The sequence below is a fragment of the Protopterus annectens genome, chromosome 10.part0, assembly GCF_019279795.1.
Source record: "Protopterus annectens isolate FY-2018-M chromosome 10.part0, PAN1.0, whole genome shotgun sequence".
NCBI classification, from domain to species: domain Eukaryota; kingdom Metazoa; phylum Chordata; order Ceratodontiformes; family Protopteridae; genus Protopterus; species Protopterus annectens.
In genome coordinates, this window is record NC_056744.1 from 1,443,355,206 (window position 1) to 1,443,374,449 (window position 19,244).

A 19,244-nucleotide genomic window follows, 5' to 3' on the forward strand; every position below is an offset into this window, starting at 1 on the left:
TTATCATGGACATGATAAATGAGGACATAGGTATCCTGCAAACACTGGATCCATCACAGTTCGGCTTTGTTAAAGGAAGGTCATGCCTATTAAATCTGGTGGGCTTTTTTTAAGAGGATCACCAAAGCATTTGATGAAAGTAAGACTGTACTCACAGCTTGCCTCAACCTGGTCATGGCTTTTGATACAATACCACACTCAAGCATTATAGACAAGCTCATTAGTTAGGTTTAAACCCTATTATCACCCACTGGATAGCCAACTGGCTCACTGATAGAACACAGGAGGTTAAAATAGGTGAGGTCACCTCCACCAAGAGGCCAATCACTAGCAGAGTTCCTCAGGGTTCGGTATTGGGCCCACTCTTTTTTGACATCTATTTCTCTGAAACTGAAGCAAATGCTGAAGGTTTATTGCTGACTAAGTTTGCAGATGATTGAAAGCTGGGATTATTACTGACTCCCCTGCAGACACTAGCATTCTTTAAGAAGGTCTATCTCTGACTAACAAATGGTGACAAAGCCATGATCTTAACCTCAATGTTAAGAAATACATAATCGCACCCTTTGGGAAGTCAACCATCCCAGTTAATTGCCATGTTGATAATATGCCCCTAAAAGTCGACTCAATGGTCAGGAATGTAGATACATACATAGACAATAACTTAACCTTAAAAAACTGGTGGATTATAAAGGCAGACCAGATAGGAATAAAAATAATAAACCAGTGGATAAAATATTTTTTGTAACCACTTATGGTATTTATACGGAAAAGTTGGTTAAAATAATTATGTCCCATTGGAATTATTTAACACAGGATCCCTTTTTGGGAGAATTATTACCTCAAAGACCTATGGTGTCATATAAACGGGGGAAAAGCATCAAAGATATGTTGGTGCATGCCCAGTTTAATTTTCCTGCAATAAGGTTGAATAAACATATATCAAATTTAGGTTTTAGAGCTTGTGGACATTGTAGTATATGTAGTCATACAGTGTGTTCTTTTGATAAAATAAATGGACAGAAGTTTGATTTGAATGATAGTTATGGCTGTGTGATGGAAGGAATTATTTATGTACTTAAATGTGAATGTAACTTATTTTATATAGAGGAATCTAAACAAAGTTTTTGTGTTAGATTTTTAGAACATTTAAGAAATATTAGAAATGAAAAAGTGGAAAGCCCATTAGGATTACATTTTAAAATGTACCATAATAGTGATGGGAGTAAATTAGAAGGTACTATTTTGGAAAAAGTGTGTTGTGAAAGAGGTATGTGTTTAAAAAGTAAATTGCAATGGAAAGAAGCACTTTTATTTTAAAATTTGACATTGCATCCTAATGGGTTAAACAGAGAGCTTAATTGGAAATGGCTCTTGTAATGAGTTGTTCTTAATTGTTTTATTAATGCTGTTTTAATATATAAATGAAGTAAGGAACTGGTATTGTTATACTCTGTTAAAGGCATTTGCCAAGGTGCTAGAGAGAAGTCAAGTTTGTTACTAGGAAAAATAAATCTTTGGATTTACTGGCTGAGTCGTTTTTTGGAATAACTTAACCTTTGACCACAGTGATGAGGAAATCCTTTCATGTTACACAGCTTATAAGTAAAGGCATGGCATCTAGGTCCAAAGAGGTCATTATCCCACTGTACTCCGTCCTTATCAGACCAATTATAGAGTACAATGCTCCTTTTGATATGTACCTGACTAGGCATATGCAGTAACTAGAGAGACCTCAAAGGTTCCTTACAAAAAGAATATAAGGTGTGACAAAGCTGTCTTATGCACAGAGCCTTAAAGCCCTTTCCCTTTACTCAGTCTCCTATAGATTGCTGAGAGGTGATCTATGCCTGGCTTACAAGGCATCCGCAAACCCCACACTTATGAATCTCTTACATATTCTTAAGTTAAAGAGTACCAGAAATACAATTTCTAGGGACCTGAATTTTTTCTGTGACATAAACAGAATAAGCTGGAGAGACTGATTTGTGTCCCAGAGACTGCCACTCCTATGGAACAGGCTTCCCATCCATGTGAAGCTGAGTTTGTCTATTACCCATTTTAAGCACAACTGAGACAAGTGGCTGGGGAAAAGGAAATTTACACTGGGCCTGGCACCCATGTCCCTTATGCAGAGAGGTAGCTTATAAATGCCTGCCCTTCAATGTCCTATTTGCACGCAGGACATCATTATTCTTTCTGGAAAACTTGGCTAGGCTTAGAAAGGCCCCTTGGATCATTAGCCTAGTAACAGTCTATGAATCTATGAATCTGTAAGACAGAACCCATATGGTGTTGGTGGCAGGGCCAGCATTAGAAAACATAAAGATGTCCAGTGGTGTCCCAAAGGGCTCAGTGCTGGAACTGCTTCTGCTCAGTATTTTAAGACTTATGGTTAACCAAATTTCAGATGATTGAAAACTGTGAGTCAATGTCAAATCCATAAAGCTGTCCAGCAGGAACTTACCCTTATAATTTCTGGTGTATTGAAAATAAGCTTAAAGTATATGCTAAAAGATCGTCAGATTTCACAGAAAATAACATCCCCCCAGCACATAACATTCACAGTTTCCCAATTTAAAGTGAAAATGTAATTACAGACTTGAGAACCTGGGTTTAATACTCTCTCTCCTTTGACCAACATGTGGCAACAGTTGCCAGGAATGCCTTTTACTTAGCGTAGCTGATCATCAGGGGACTATCATAATAATCTAAATAGGTTATTATCCGCTTATACTCAGCACTGATCAGACCATTTACAGAATTTAACACCTAATTTGGGATGCACCTCACCACATATATCAAACAGTTGAAAATGTTCCTAACAAAGAGGATCACTGACTTAAAATCCCTAAGATACCAGAAAAAAATAAAAGCACTCTCCACATTTTCTACATCTTATAGGCTTCTCAGGCCTAAGCCTTACCTTCTAAGCAAAAAGAGAAGAGACCCAGTAGTCAAAGATCTCTTGTACCATCATAAATCAGAGTCCAAAAAAAAAACAGAACAAGGGATCAAAATCTGCTCAGCAGATCAATAAAACAAAGTGGAGAGACAAATTCAATAGTCTCCCTCACCTCTGGAATAGAAACCCCCTGCAGATAAAGCAATGTGATACTGTATCTTTCTTCAAAAAGGGCCTGGATAATTGGGTGTGTATTCATAAATTTCCCCTGGGTTTGATTGCTCTAGCCCTCCTTGAGAGGAGAAGTGTATCCAAGGGTGGGAACTCACAAGGCATAACATTCACAAGACTCAGTACCCTAAACCTCCCATTATTCCTGTAAGTTGAAAGAGTGAGCATAAAAATATCAAGTCAAACATACTGGAATAAAGAAATCATGAAAGCTACAGTACATTGAGAAATAAACTTCTGAGGTCTTACCAGATGGAACCTCTTACAACACAATCTTTAGAAGACACTGAAAACAGCTACAGAAACTGACTTACCAGAGACAGAAAGAGAGGATAAGGCAGAGAGGTTATTTAAAATAATTCTGATACTCCCTCCATGCAGAGCACAGCCTCTGATGCTGCTGATGGAATTTCTGATAGTCTCTGTCATGATTTATTGACTAAATATGAGGTTTGTAATGTGAAGCCAATAAATACTGAGGCTGACAAAAATAACTTATAGAAATCTAACCATCAGGACATTTACTTAGTTTGAAGTCACTACAAAGTGCTAATGACAGAGTGACTGGTAAAAATAAAGCTAATGACACTGGTGGGACTGATGTTGGCAAACAGTCACAGTTTGATAGATTAATTAGAAGATCAGTTAGATATTTATATGGTACGTAAGTTTTCAGGTAGTTACTGGGCACGTGACCCAAGACACCATTGGAGACCTTTGTCCAATTTCCCTCTTGCTGAATTAATGTAAATGTGCATGGCAAATTTTATTTTCTATTAGCTGTATTTACAATTCACACATACTGCTACGATGTTTACACACTATGAATAACTGAATGGGATTCAATTATTATTTTTAAAGTAAGGGGGTTGCTAGATATGACAACAGGTGAAGCTATGCAATCAGCAATATACTTTTTTAAGGGAGCGTAGCACAGTGCCATTTGTATATCATATGACATCACCAGCCCTTCAGTCTGTAGTAAACACTGATGATGTCAAGATTTCAAAATCTGAACAAATCTTCCATTTGGTCCTCCTGTATACCTGTATTATTTTTCAGCTGCAGGTACAACATAGCATGAGAACACATGGGATGCAAAATCCTGTGTGTGTGTGTGTGTGTGTGTGTGTGTGTGTGTGTGTGTGTGTGTGTGTGTGTGTGTGTGTGTGTGTGTGTGTGTGTACGCATGTGTGCCTGTGTGTCTGTGTGTGTGTCTGTGCGTGTGCGTGTCTCTAGCAGAAGAACCAGCATTAGTACAGCAACAGAGCCTTTTCCAGAGGTATACATAATCAGTGAGTATAATGCTTTTGATGTTCACATGATTACCATATGCATTATGCATTTAAATGTCAGTAACAGAAGTTAATTTAGATTAAACATGACATAACTAACTGATAGAAAAGGAAACGAAGACTTAAGAATCTTGGAAGAACCAAACAGGAAATGATGTCTGTTTTGTTATTTTAAGAATGTACATTAAGAAAATAAATACAATGCCTCTAAATAAATTCCTGTGACATTTGGCTATGATATCACTCTACTGTGCCATTGATTTGGAGTTCTATTAGAACATAATCAGACTTGTATGCTTTGGTACCCATAACAACCATGTTCCTCTCAGGTGAAGTCATAAAGAACACAGTGTGTTGCAAGTCTAGTTATTGCCAACTGCTTAACAGTATACATGTGCTTTTATCTAATATTAAAACAAATATCAGTCACAACTTCTGTTTTTACTGGAAGCATTATTCTGAAAGATATTATCCATTCCTACATTTTGGTGAGTAACTTTGTTTAATAAGAGGAGTTATGTGTTGGTCACTTTACTTAAAAGAAACTAGTTTGTTTTAATGTTTTTGACACGGGGGTATAAATTTATGGAACTGACTTTTAGTAAATTGGTTATTTTAAAGGCTTAAAACAAAAAAATCTCATGCTGAGTCATGTAATTTATATGAAATAGGTAGTATTTTTTACTTCTTTCATGACATGGAGTGGAGCAAAATACAAAAATTACACATCGATATTTGTCTGGGAGTTCATAGACCTTAATGGATACAAAGACAATCTTCAGGATTTAATAAAATCTGTGTAGGCAGCCATGTAGAGTCTACACGGAATGTATCCATGTGTATGGGCACAGTTCCCCCTCAGCAGCGCACCATACATATTAGTGATGGAGTGCTGCCAAGGGAGAGTATAAGAACAGAGATATTGAATCAGTGTAGGGAGATGTATAGAGGCTACCCATGGTTGTGGATGCCTGGTCAGATGTTATGTACAGGGTGAAGCTCCCTGTAATGCTCCCCGCCACTGTTGAAATGCTGTGAATTGTGTTAAATGTGTAATATTTCATTTTTATGATTTTTTTTCTCTGCTTGTTTGCATGGTGCTGTGCAGAGTGCAGCAATGCCAAACTGTGCTCACATATAGACAGCTGACACCTGCCTCACATCTAAAAATAGAATCAGGATGTAATTAATTATCATAATTTATTTTTTTTAGAACTGCCATTTGCACTGCATGGTATGCCACACAGCCAAGTGGTACTTATACATATATAGCTGACACCTGCCAGACATCTATAAATAAAAACTGGATGTAATTAATTATTAATTTGTAGGGCTGTTTAAGCATGTTTGCACAACGTGACGTGGTGTTCAGCAATGCTAACAGGTAGCCGACTTGTATATGTGAAGGTATACTAGTTTTCATAATAAGTAGCTAAATAGGTAGAGTTATGGCCTTATATGTAGTAGGTCCTGGGTTTGAGTCCACAGCAGGCAGAACATGTCTGTAATATAATGTACTATTTTTTTTTTTAATTTAATAAAAACTTGTGAAATATGGCACTGCTGCATGGTGCTAAGTACTGTTCAAACATGATAAGTAGTGCTTAAACATGCTAATGGCTACTATTGCTTGCCTGGTGCAAAGCTTCACTAAAACCTCATTTGTGTGAGTTTTTGCGCTGCTTAGCTCTGCTTAGCTGGTTTGTGAGCTGCTAAGCAACACAGCACTTTTTTGAATGTTGCTCAATGACATGTGAGGGTGGGAAAACAGCCTACATTAAACACAATAGGCAGGAATTCTGCACCATTCCTTAGAGTTCAATCAACTGTTGATATGTCAGGTAGTGCTGGTGAAAGTGCACAATTTTGGACACAGAGATGGGGTGTTCAGGAGTCCAGGGTCTTTGTTGGGCTCTTGGTAAATAACCATGAACCCAGGCTGATGCAGAAGAGTTTCCAGGGCCCAGAGTATAAGGTGGAGGTCTGGGACTGGCTGGCCAGTGAACTTACTAGTGCTACTGGTATCCCCTCGCACAGGTGAGCAGTGTCATCACCATTATGATAATCTGAAAAGAAGAAAGTGGGGAACCTTGGACACCTGGGTCAAAGAGGCAAGAGATGGAAATGTCCCACAAATATATAAGTATGGTTTCCACTGTCTTACAAAATGCAAGCTGAATGTCTGCAAAACTGGTATGCATAATGGTGTGCTTCTCTCCCAACAGCTGCAGCTGAGAGGGCTCATAATGTCGAGTCCCATACTGGGCGCCTAGCCAGGTTGCGCCATGAGTGTGGTAAGTACAGATTTATTATGCTAACTATAGTGAAATAAGCAAGAAAGAGTAAAGCATGTACTGCAATAAAGTACACACAAGAACAACTATAATGTAATAAATGGGCAAGTAGAACTGTAGTGCAATAAATGAACAATAACAACTGTAGTAGTTCAATAAACAATAAACAATACCAGTAACAGTAAGCAAAATGATGTACAGCAGGATTGTGTTATCATAACCATTGCAGTAGAGGTGTATGCATTGCATGTGTATGGTAAGTTTACTGCAGATAAGTGTAACACTGTAATAGCTGTAGAATGCAAAACTAATAGCCTGCAAACTGTATTGCTTAATTCATAGTATTTTCCAAAGCTGTCTCCAGGCCAATATCTGTCACATAGTGCTCTCTGCTCCTCCTACATTAGGCAATAAAGTTATATGGGTGAGGTAGCCCACTCTATGGGCAGATATTGTGTGTGGACTTCACAGAAATATATCAACAATACCAATAAAGTGTTAACCAGTATTTTTCAGTTCCCAAATAAAGCTGTTGTAATATGTGCAGTACAGTTGTATTCCATGCATGTGTGTTATACTGTCACTGCAGTCAATTATAACACTGTAATAGTTCTAGAATGCAAAATGAATATCCTGTAACATAGGTTCATAGGTTAGTACTAGGCTAATTGCCCTTGTGGGCCATTTTAAGCCTAGCCAATTACCCCATGTGAGAATCAAACCCTGCACCTTGTGTCTGCCAGGTAAACACCTTAACCATTCTGCCATCCTCTCACATGCATTTTGTTCTACTCATAAGTATTGTTCAAGGTTGTCTCCAGGCCATTATCAGTCACATAATGCTGTCATATTCCCCCACCCTAGGAGCAAAAAGTATAGAGGTGAGGTAGCCCATCTTATGAGCAGATATTGTGTGTGGACTTCACAGATATTTAACAGAAATACCAATAAAGTGATAAGCATCATTGTTGATTTCTAAATAAATCTGTGTTAATATATGCAGTATGGTTGTATTCCATGCATGTGTGTTCTACTGTCACTGCAGTCAATTATAACACTTTAATAGTTTTAGAATGCAATACGAATATCCTGTAACATGTATTGCTCAACTCAGAGTATTGTAAAAGGTTGTCTCCAGGCCAATATCAGTCACATAATGCTCTCATTTTCTCCCACCCCAGGAACAAAAGGTATATGGGTGAGGTAGCCCATGTTATGAGCAGATATTGTGTTTATATTTCATAGACACTTATCAGCAATACCAATAAAGTGTTAAGCAGCATTGTTGATTCCTAAATCTGGCTAAATATTTCCAGTTTGGCTGTATTCCTTACATGTCTGTACTATGTTGCTGCAGTCAATTATTACAGTATTTGCAGATGTCCCTTGCAATCACAGCTATTGGGTTCTATTCCCATGCTTGCCAACTAAGGTATGCCGGCTGTCTAGCTTATGTACTGTACACAAACATGCCTCTCAAGTGTCATGATACTTTGTAATGTTATTAAAACTGTGTAATCTGTCTATCACGGGATTACTAGAGAAATGAATAATGGGGATGCAATGTATTACCAAATCTGCTTACAGAACACCTTGGTAGTTATATAAGTCCACATTATTTGAAAGTGCTCTGTGTAATTGTGTACCAACATTTGTTATTCCCTGCCCCATACTGACCCATGCTAACAGCTTGAGATGTATGTACGTGCTACATCAGCTATAGAGAATTGTAGTCACTGTACTCAAAACTGACACTACACACCTGTAGAGTATATATTATCAGTGTCAATAATAGACTGTTTCTCTCTCACCCCACTCCTTATCTTAATTTATGTATTATTATGATTTAATATTAACATATTTTGTTAAACTAACTATATTTTGGAAAATGTGGTTTATTATTGTTACGTGTAATAATGATTCAATATTAACATATTTTGTTAAATTTACTATTTTATTGGCCTGATGCTTTAATTCTTACTGTTGTGCTGTTAACATACTGACTCTTATGTTATTCATTGCTGTGTTACACTTACTATACATTAATATGTATTTGTATGAATTAAAATGATGTTTCATTCTGTTAATACTAACAATGGTTTGGTTATTACTAACCTTAACTTATTGTTATACCTCATTTACCATAGCACGTCAAGGTAAGGCCGGTTCCAGCTGATCTGCCTGCCTTGCCTCAACCAACCATGGCACAGGATCCCAGCTCGTCTAGGACCCAAACCAGTGGTGCCCTCTCTGCTGCCCCTGCACTACCTGTGGCATCAGGTAGTACTGCCCCATGGGACTGGGATGGGCCCCCCTCTGGGAGCAGCAGTGGAGGGGGAGTTGTCACCAAGGATGAGCTGCCTGTCTCAGTGTACAGGATACTGTGCCAGACTGAGGACATGCTGACCAACCTGGTGGGGAAGCCTTGCCCTGGTGCTCAGCCTCCACCACTGCCACTCTCAGGGCAGTGACAGAGCAATACTGACAGTCCCATGATTGGGGATGTCAGTCACACTGCTACCTTGTGGAGGCACATGGGACTTGGATTCCACAACACCCTCCTTATCCATGTTGTCCATCCCCCTCATGTGTCACACACTGCCCCTATATGCTGTCTTGTCTGTCTTGTCTGTCTGAAAATGCATCCTCACCTACCCAAATTACCACCGCCACATGTACCTTTGTCCCTTCCCCAACATTCCACTCTGACCTTAAAAAAAATGGGCACCTGTCCCAAAAACAAATATCGTCCCATACATAGCTCTCCATTTCCCACACGTGTCCACTGGACACATGTAATTTGGTCCAATTGGCTTGACAACACAGTTATGTTGTCCTCATCCCTCTCTCTGAGGGTGAGCGTTCAAAGTCATGTACAAATTTTGTCAAAGTGCACAGTTGTTGCTGTACAAGAAATGGATAGCTATGATTTTTTCCTACATCCTTCCTGCACATCCCTACTTGTCTTCCACTATGTTTTGCCCCTGCTTACACCCCATTTCACCACTTTCCTATCTCCCCATTTTTCTTTTCTTTATATTTTTTTTAGTGCAATGCTACATGGCTCACCACGGTGCACAGCTTTTTTAAGCTCAGCTAAATAGAGCTGTTTTGACTATATGTGTTTTTTAAAATTGTAATACATACAAAATAAACACCTGTCCCTTGTTTCAAACCCGAGACCATTGCACCTGCAGAGCACTGCATTAACCTGCCATGCAACTTATTAAAACAGGTGGTTTAAACAAAACATAGTAATTGCCAGCTACAGTCATTAAGCATGTTTCAACAGAACTGCACACTATGCTGCACCGAGCAAACTTGAATAAAAAGTAATGAAAAAAATGGAAGTGTACCTTGGACTCTGGTGCAATAATACATGACTAGAATGCCAAAGACATAATAATGGATGTAAGTGAGGCCTGTGATAGCAGGTAAATGTGCCCTTTTATCCACAACATATTGAAAGACAGCTGCTAAGGCATTAATGGCAAATTGCATGTTCAACTGGGTCCCTGGTGCAGAAATGTATCCATATAAAGTCATGCACATGCTGATAGATGTAGAAAATGTTTCTCACAGCCTGTATGTGTGCACATAATCTTCTTTTGGCTGTTCCCTCTAGGTCACCACAGTGGATTATCTGTTTTCATTTCTTCCTGTTCCCTGCATCTTGCTCTGTCACACTAACCACCGGCATGTCCTCTCTCACCACATCCATAAACTTTATCTTCGGCCTTCCTCTTTTCCTGTTACTTGGTAGCTTCATCCTTAGCATCTTTTCCCAATATACTCAACATCCCTCCTCAGCACATGTCCAAACCAACGTAATCTTGCCTCTCTGGATTTGTCTTCAAACCTTCCAACCTGGGCTGCCCCCTAATATATTTATTCCTAATCCTGTCTACCCTTGTGCAAATCTTAACATCTTTAACTCTGCCACATCCAACTCAAACTCCTGCCTTTTTGTCAATGCCACTGTCTCCAACCCATGTAATTTAGCTGGTCTCACTACCCTCTTGTAGACCTTCCCTTTCACTTTTAATGGTATTCATCTGTCACAAATCACTCCTGACACTCTTCTCCACCCACTCCATCCTACCTGTACTCTCTTCTTCACCTCTCTTTTACACTCACCATTACTCTGAACTATTGATCCCAAGTATTTAAACTCATCCACCTTCGCCACCTCTACTCCTTGCATCCTCACCATTCCTCTATCCTCCCTCTCATTCACACACACATATATTCTGTCCTAGTCCTGCTGACCTTCATTCCTCTTCTCTTTAGAGCATATCTCCATCTCTCCAGAGTCTCCTCCACCTGTTCCCTACTCTAACTGCAGATCACAATGTCATCTGCAAACATCATAGTCCATGGCGACTCCTGTCTGATCTCATCTTGTCAACCTGTCCATCACCATTGCAAATAAGAAAGGGCTCAGAGCTGATCGCTGATGTAATCCCACCTCCACCTTAAATGCATCCATCACTCCCACCGCAGACCTAATCGCTGTCACACTACCCTCGTACATATCCTGTACCACTCTTACATACTTGTCTGACACTCCCAACTTTCTCATACAATACCATAACTCCTCTCTAGGCAACCTGTCATATGCCTTCTCTAAGTCTACAAAAACACAATGCAATCCTTCTGACCTTCTCTGTACTTCTCCATCAACACTCTCAGAGCAAACATTGCATCTGTAGTGTTCATTCCTGGCATGAAACCATACTGCTGATCACTAATCATCATGTCCCTTCTTAACCTAGCTTCCACTACTCTTTTCCATAACTTCATGCTATGACTAATCAATTTAATCCCTCTGTAGTTACTACAGCTCTGCACATCACCCTTATTCTTAAAAATTGGTACCAAAACACTTTTTCTCCATTCCTCAGGCATCCTCTCATTTTCCAAGATTTCATTAAACAATCTGGTTAAAAAAACATTTCACCTAAACACCTCCATGCTTCCACAGGTATGTAATCTGGACCAACAGCCTTTCCATTCTTCATCCTCTTCATAGCTATCCTTACTTCCTCCTTGCTAATCCATTGTACTTCATGATTCACTATCCCCACATCATCTAACTTTCTCTCCCTCTCATTCTCTTCATTCATCAACCCCTCAAAGTACTCTTTCCATCTCCTCAATACACTCTCCTCACTTGTTAGTATGTTTCCCTCATTATCCTTTGTCACCTTTACCTGCTGCATATCTTTCTTAGCTCAGTCCCTCTGTCTAGCCAATTGGTACAGGTCCTTTTCTCCCTCCTTAGTGTCCAACCTTTCATACAACTCTTCATATGCCTTATCCTTAGCCTTCGCCACCTCTCTCTTTGCCATGCACCTCATCTCCTTATACTCCTGTCTACTTTCTTCATCTCTCTGACAATCCCACTTCTTCTTTGCACATATATCTTACAAATACACCTACTGTAGCAGTGACTCAGTAGCTCAGTCTGTTAAATGCCTTGTATACAGTACATTTTGCCACATACACTCCTAGGTTCAACTCCAGTGGTGTGTAGTACTGAATTTGCAGCATTGTGAAGACAGCAATTAAAGACTGAGTCATGCACTCTTTATCCACACAGTGCATTTCAAATGACATGTCTGCTTTTCACTGATGGAAGTCACAGGCCTGTGGATAGGACCACACTTCATATATCCCTATAGCAAAAGTATATGTGCATAAATTGTCACATCATGCAGTAATATGCATTCACAGAGAATGTCAACTCAGTTACTGTGAATGAGGGCCACTAATATCAGAGTGTACCACACAATCCTTTCAGAGTCACAGTGCAGGTCACCACAGCTACACAACTAACATACACATTTGAAGTCCGTGTTTATAACACGGACTGCCCTTATAAATGCTGCAAATTACTACCAGACTGTAATACATGGCCTGGCAGCTGCCCAAATGGTGGACATATTCACATATACATATATACCCCATCTTGCTCAAGGACACACCAAACATGTTGATTAGTACTCTGTTATTGATACCATTGCCTAACATACATACCTTAAACACATGTCTTAAAGGATACCCTCACTCTGGCTCTGCCTCTACAACAAGGCTGACATAGCTCCCACGGTTACTCCTACAGTTTATTGTCCTCCAAAGTGTTCACACTCTCTGCCTATGTCTATTACCTGCAGCAGCAGCTGCAGTCTGTAGCACACACATCTCTATGTAAAGGTGTCTGTTACAGACCTACACTCTGCCATCACAACATATCAGAAAGGGACCCTAATCTACATGAAGGCTTTATATATTCTACAGTGATTGCATGTCATTGGCTGATGATACTTCAAATCAGCTGTGTTGGCTGCAGTTAGCATTTCAGACTCACAGACTGGTTTACAGGCAATCACCTGCTGATGAGAAGCATGTTTAAAAGGCAAGCAGCTGGCTATGGGTAACCATTCTGTATGAGTCTTGAGTCTCCTCACACAGAGCACACCTTTGTGAAAACTTTCTGTCACCACATATAGAAGTGTACTGCACTCCATCAGGTATGTAACTGTTTTTGTGTACAACAATATGCAGATGGGTGAATAGACTTACAGGGAATAGGGATTACAGCATTAAGCCTGTCTTAGACCTGTGATAATGACATGTTATTGATGTCCTACTTTCTTACACCTACACAGGATGTACAATACATCAAGGTTGCATTGTCTTTTGTCATTGTGGTACATTGGTCTTGTTGGACTGTCCCTTTATAGTGGTTGTAATAGCACAGTGCTATTTGTGTGGAACTGTTCTTATGACATAGTATCGGTGGGTTGCCCATAGGGGACACACCACAGTAGACTTGAGTGTTGAGTATATGATCATACAGCAGTAGCTGTCATGGCACACATGGGAATGCCTGACTATTGCTACTACCTCAGTTGTATCCACACACTTAGTATGTTTGCACATTGTGGAATATGACGTATGAGCAACCAGTGGAATAGTGCCAGCCATTTTGGCCTTGCGGTATCTCTACACAGTGTACTTCCATGCATGTGATCCTGTAATGTGTTCCCCTTTTGTTGTGTTTCAGGAATCATGTACCCTAGACACCATGCACCCTTCCCGGATGTGGAGAATGAAATTATAGTGGAAGGACTAAGGCAACATCACCACATCCAACTGTCCAGGGAGAGGCAAAACAGGGAACAGTGGATTGCAATGTGGGCAGACTTTGTCCATGATATGACTGGCACAGGCCATCAGATGCGGACATATGAGAAGGTTCAACACCATGCAATGGACATGATCAATACTGCACGAAGAAGGGCAGCAGATGTTGCCAGGGATCATGCTGTCACAGATGGAGGGCCTGCAGTGGAACAATCACTCTTGGCCACTGAGGAATTCCTGGCAAATCTTGGCACACACAACAGCTCTCAGGCATCCATCACACCATACATTGTGGAGGTGGGTGCCACAGTTTCCACAGCAGAGGAGCATGCAGGTAGGCTTACTGTGATCGGTTTTGTAATGCTGTAGCAGTCATTGTGTCAGGCTATGCATACTTTTATGTGGGTGTCAGGTCTTTGCTCTTTGGGGGGAGTTCAACCTCAGTTTTACTCTCTTACTCAGAATGTGACCAATACAAAAGTAACACAGTAGCTATTGTAAATGTGAGATATATGGACATATCACCTTGTTCTGCTGCAACATGCAGTGATACTGACATTACCCCACCCTCAACTTTTCACATCAGGTCCGTCAGGTATTGTCCAAGGCCATGGTCCTGCTCCTGGTAAGCATGATACTGTTTTGTTAAGGAACATTTATATTCTATTAAGGTTAAGGTCCAGAATAATGCCCTATGTAAACATAATTTCATGTGTAAACAGCGTAGAATGTTTTTTATTTTCCATTCTGGAACAGGTATCTAAGGATCTTAGAGGGGATGATCACCGGAGTGTAGCTGAACAAAAAGTAACTCTTTGGCAGTTACAGTTAAGAGCAGATAAGGCTCCTGGTTTAAATGAGGAAATGAAAAACAAAAGGTTGAAGGTAAATAAATTAGGCAGTGAAACGTGTATTTCTATATATTTGCCAAGATAGTTGTATTGGGTTGTTATGTGTTGTTTTATCAAGTATAGTTTCATATTGATTAATTAAAAGGTAAATTGTACTGGTCAAGTTTTACTTGATTTACTTCAAGTGATTGTTATAAAAGTCTTGAGATGAATGTGTATTTTGTTCTGAGGAAGTCTTTTGTGGACGAAAGCGGAGAAGAAAAATGTTTGGTCGCTAATCCAGTTGCAGGTCTTCATTATTATGAGTCTTGGTGGATTATTTGTACACAATAGTGCAGGTATTAATCTACTGCTTATTTCTTTCTTATCACAGGTGACTGGGGGGGGGGGGACTGGTGTCTGTCCCTTACACAACCTGATGTCAGTGTATCTTCAGATTCTGATGATGATGGTGACCACAGTGAGGCACAGGTGGGGGTGTCAGGGGCTTAATCTGTCTCAGAGTAGACATCCCTCTTCTGCGCCCATTGTCACCGCACACAGTCAGTATTCCCACACATATCCAGTCCCCAGAGTGGAAGCCACATATATTGGACAGTCAGAGGATGGGGACATTGAACAGGAAAATGTGGCAACTATGGCTCCAATGAGTGTAGACACTGGCCATAGCCAGACAGCTGGTGAGGTCCCTCACAGGTGGATTGACAAGGGTGCTTGTAGGAGGCCTGCTGTCCATCCACCACCTGTTGCAGGTGTCACATCTCGGGTCACTCAGTGCATGTTATGGGCAGTCATGGAGACATAGGCATGTTCTGAATGTAACACCAGACATAGGGTTATGGATGCAGCACAGTCTGACATCTGTGACTGCCTCCACTGCACTGGGGAAACCCTGGATTGGTTCAAGGTTGCAGTGGACAGAAGGCGGGCTGAGACAGTGTCTGTTTTGGAACTCACATTGTCTGTGTTGGAACATCTGGTTGGAGTTGAGTGTTGGACCCATGGATGTAGGTCAGCAGCCCCATCTGCTGAGAGTCCACATGGCAATGCACAATCATGGTCCCATAGTGGCAGTACATCCAGCTCTACAGAGAGGAGTATGCTATCCACACCACAACATGGCAGGCCATGGTCTTGTGTTCCTGGGTTGTCCCATGGGGGACATGGTCTAAGCAAACAGCAGTTACTATCAGGCACTAGCACCTCATCTGTCCTTGGGCATGGAGATACCAGTGCAACTCCTAGCAGAGCTAGTTCCCATGTTAGGGGCCGGAGACGGTGAACTGTCAACTCTACCATGTACAGTCCAAAGATGTCCAACATACACATGTATGGCTAGCACTGAGCTTAACAGTGTATGCGCACACTCACACACCACTGTCAATTGCAGGTCACCTGCAGACACACATGGCACCTCTCCATGGTCCATCTTACATGCTTCCCTTCCTGACTTACACACATGCTGTCAACTGTTTGGGCCAGCCTAGGCCTCCTGCACCCCCACACAGCATCCTGTGCAATTTGTGATACCCATGCCACATTCCTGTCATCCTTGCCATCGATGCAGGGAAATGAAGCTATGTGTCAGATGCACAGGGTGACTATATTAGTTAACATGTACTTGTGTAATGCACTGCTGTTCTGCCATGCCACTTGTAGTGGTTACCAACAGATACTGTATGTTGGCATTTTTCATGAGTATGCCACATACTTCTGTGTATCTTGGTATGATGTTGTACTTTTGTATAGTTACACAATGAGAGGTATGTCATGGACCTGTTTATGTTTCTCTTTCAGGAGTCTGTTGGGATAACCTATGGATACACAGCAGCAAGAAAGCAGCACAGGGTGGCATGTCAGCACAGCAGAAATATGTCTTCAGCAAGGTACAGCACTATGAGTGCATGGCTCCATAGGTTCATATGCGTATAACAGGCTAAAAAAGACAATGGTGGCATTCCGTGTACTCATGCAGCCTTAATCTGTGATTAGGTCTGCTACCCTTGGTAAGTGTCATCAGGATTTTGGGAACTAACACAGCTATAATCTGTGGTGATGGAGATGACCCATCTACAAATATCCTGTGTCCAGTACCAACAACTACCCGACACCAGTTATAATTATAATGATCTACATCCCATTGTGTAACCTGCACATGATGTATGTCACAGCAGATATGGCTTTACATGCATGGGGTGGCCTGTTTCATGTAGGCTGTACTGTCTGTGTTACATACCTGTCTCTCCAGCATGTACTATGCATACCACCTTGATGTTGTCAGTGTGTACAATAGGTGAGACTTGTGTTAGTCCTGTCATGAATACATGGGAAGTACACAGTGGGATCTGACACCTCCCTGTATAGAGCCATACACATCTCCTTCAAAGCATTTAGGAGACAGACTACACATGTATGGACGTGACACTGACTCCATAGGACATGCTATTTACATTGTGTATTGGTGTACCATGGAACCTGTGTGGCTGCTATAGTTGTACGATATGCCTGTGTAGTGACATGGCAAGGGTACCATTGCACAATGATAAGTGTGATGACTGCCACATTCAGTATAGCAGTGACAGTCTGAGATTTACATCTCCAACCCATTGGTTGTACAACAGTGAATGCATCCCCACATCTTACCAACCAGTGAAAGTCAAAGGCTACATTACTCTCTTTGTCCATAACTCCATGTGTATTGGCTCAACTGTGTGTGGTGTGCTGACACTACAGTATTTTGCAGGGGTGGATTATTTCCTACAGGATAGTATTGTGCAGTTGTTGGCAGTTAGTCTTTTTCAGTGGCTCAAACAACAACTAACTGTGTCCTAGGCCATCCTGGATAACTGTTGGTACTGTGTGGGATTCTATGATGACTCCTAATATGCAATCACCTGCTGATGTGCTCAGTGAGAGGTTAGTGATAGTGACTGTGACTGCAGAGAGGGAATAGCTAGAAGGGGTATGCCAATAATGGAGGATGGTGAACTCCCCTGGTGACTGGCGTCATTGCAGCATAGGTATCCAAGTGCTATGTTCTCACAGTATGACTCTCAGACACTTGCCTATCCACCTTCTGGCATAACTCTCTGTACATGTACACATTTTCCAGCATGTCCTGCTAGCCTAATATTCTCATACAACTTGTCAGGCCATGGTTGGTGGAATGAGACTGATGTCCCACATCCATTGCATAGTGTAACAGTCAATTGGCTCCGCCAGTCATATTCGGTAGGCATGATCTGGCCTTGTGCAAAAATAATAGTGTCTGGTCCAGTGTTAGTAGGTGTATGACAGTGTTCGGAAAACCTGTGGACAGGAACAATGTGCCCTATCCATGAGTGCATTGACAACATTATACATTACATCACCTGCTCACCTCTTGCATTTTATGTGGTGACATCCAGTAGGCAAAGGGGTCTGTAGATAAGTGGATTATTGCACTCTTAGTTTGGATCCTTTGAACAACAGTATGGCTGTGTGATAGTGCAGAATTACTCACCATTATTAAGGTATGTAGGACAATACAGACATCCACACACATCTTTATGTAATTAACAAGGTTGTATATATAAATGTAGCTCTATGTGTGTGTGTATGATATGTATATGTGTTATGTAGATATATGGGGAGAGCCTATGTATCACTGTAACATATATAGCAATATATATATATATTGGTATGTATCTATTTGACACTACATAATGCTAGATATGCTATATATGTGTGAGAGAGAGAGAGATAGTGACAGACAGATATATATATATATATATATGTATATATATATATATATATATATATGTATATGTCTGTATGTATAGACATATCTATACATGACAGGTCATTCTGATGACAGGGCAGCAAAGTGTTTGGGCATGCCCAATGGGACTGTCAGTACTTATAAAGTGACTCCAGGCCACACCTACCTGTACTCCAGTCCAGGATTTTGTGTGTTACAGACCATACCTCTTCGCAGACTTTACGGAGTTTTGGCTCATATTTTTTGTCTGTTCCTCATAAAATTTGTAGTTTTCTGGCAAATCACTTGGATGATCTGAGGATTGCAGTCACTATATAATGACATACATTTGACCTTCTGACTTCAAATCTTTTAGAAAAAAGGTATGTTGAAACAAACCCGATAAGAGCAGTATTTAAAAGATGGCCCTATTTGTGGGCCTTTGTCCCCCCCATTTTGTCAGGCTTTGTCCAGAATTCTTGCAATAAGAGGTTGAGAGGTATGTTACAGATATTGACATCTTTCCCTGTTTCTGCAGTAATGCACTTCACTCAAAGTGTCCACAGTATTCCCAGCTGTCTGCTGTACTTAATATGTGACAGAAGTTCATAATGTTACATCACACAGAGACTGACAGTTTGTGAAAACACCGACATAATAATGCCTCATGTGCAAAAGATGTGAATACCTCAAGATTAGAAGCATCAACACCATCATCAATGCTAATGTCCCTAATCCACTGAGCCACACAGGCTGCCAGACAGAGAGGTGTCATTCATC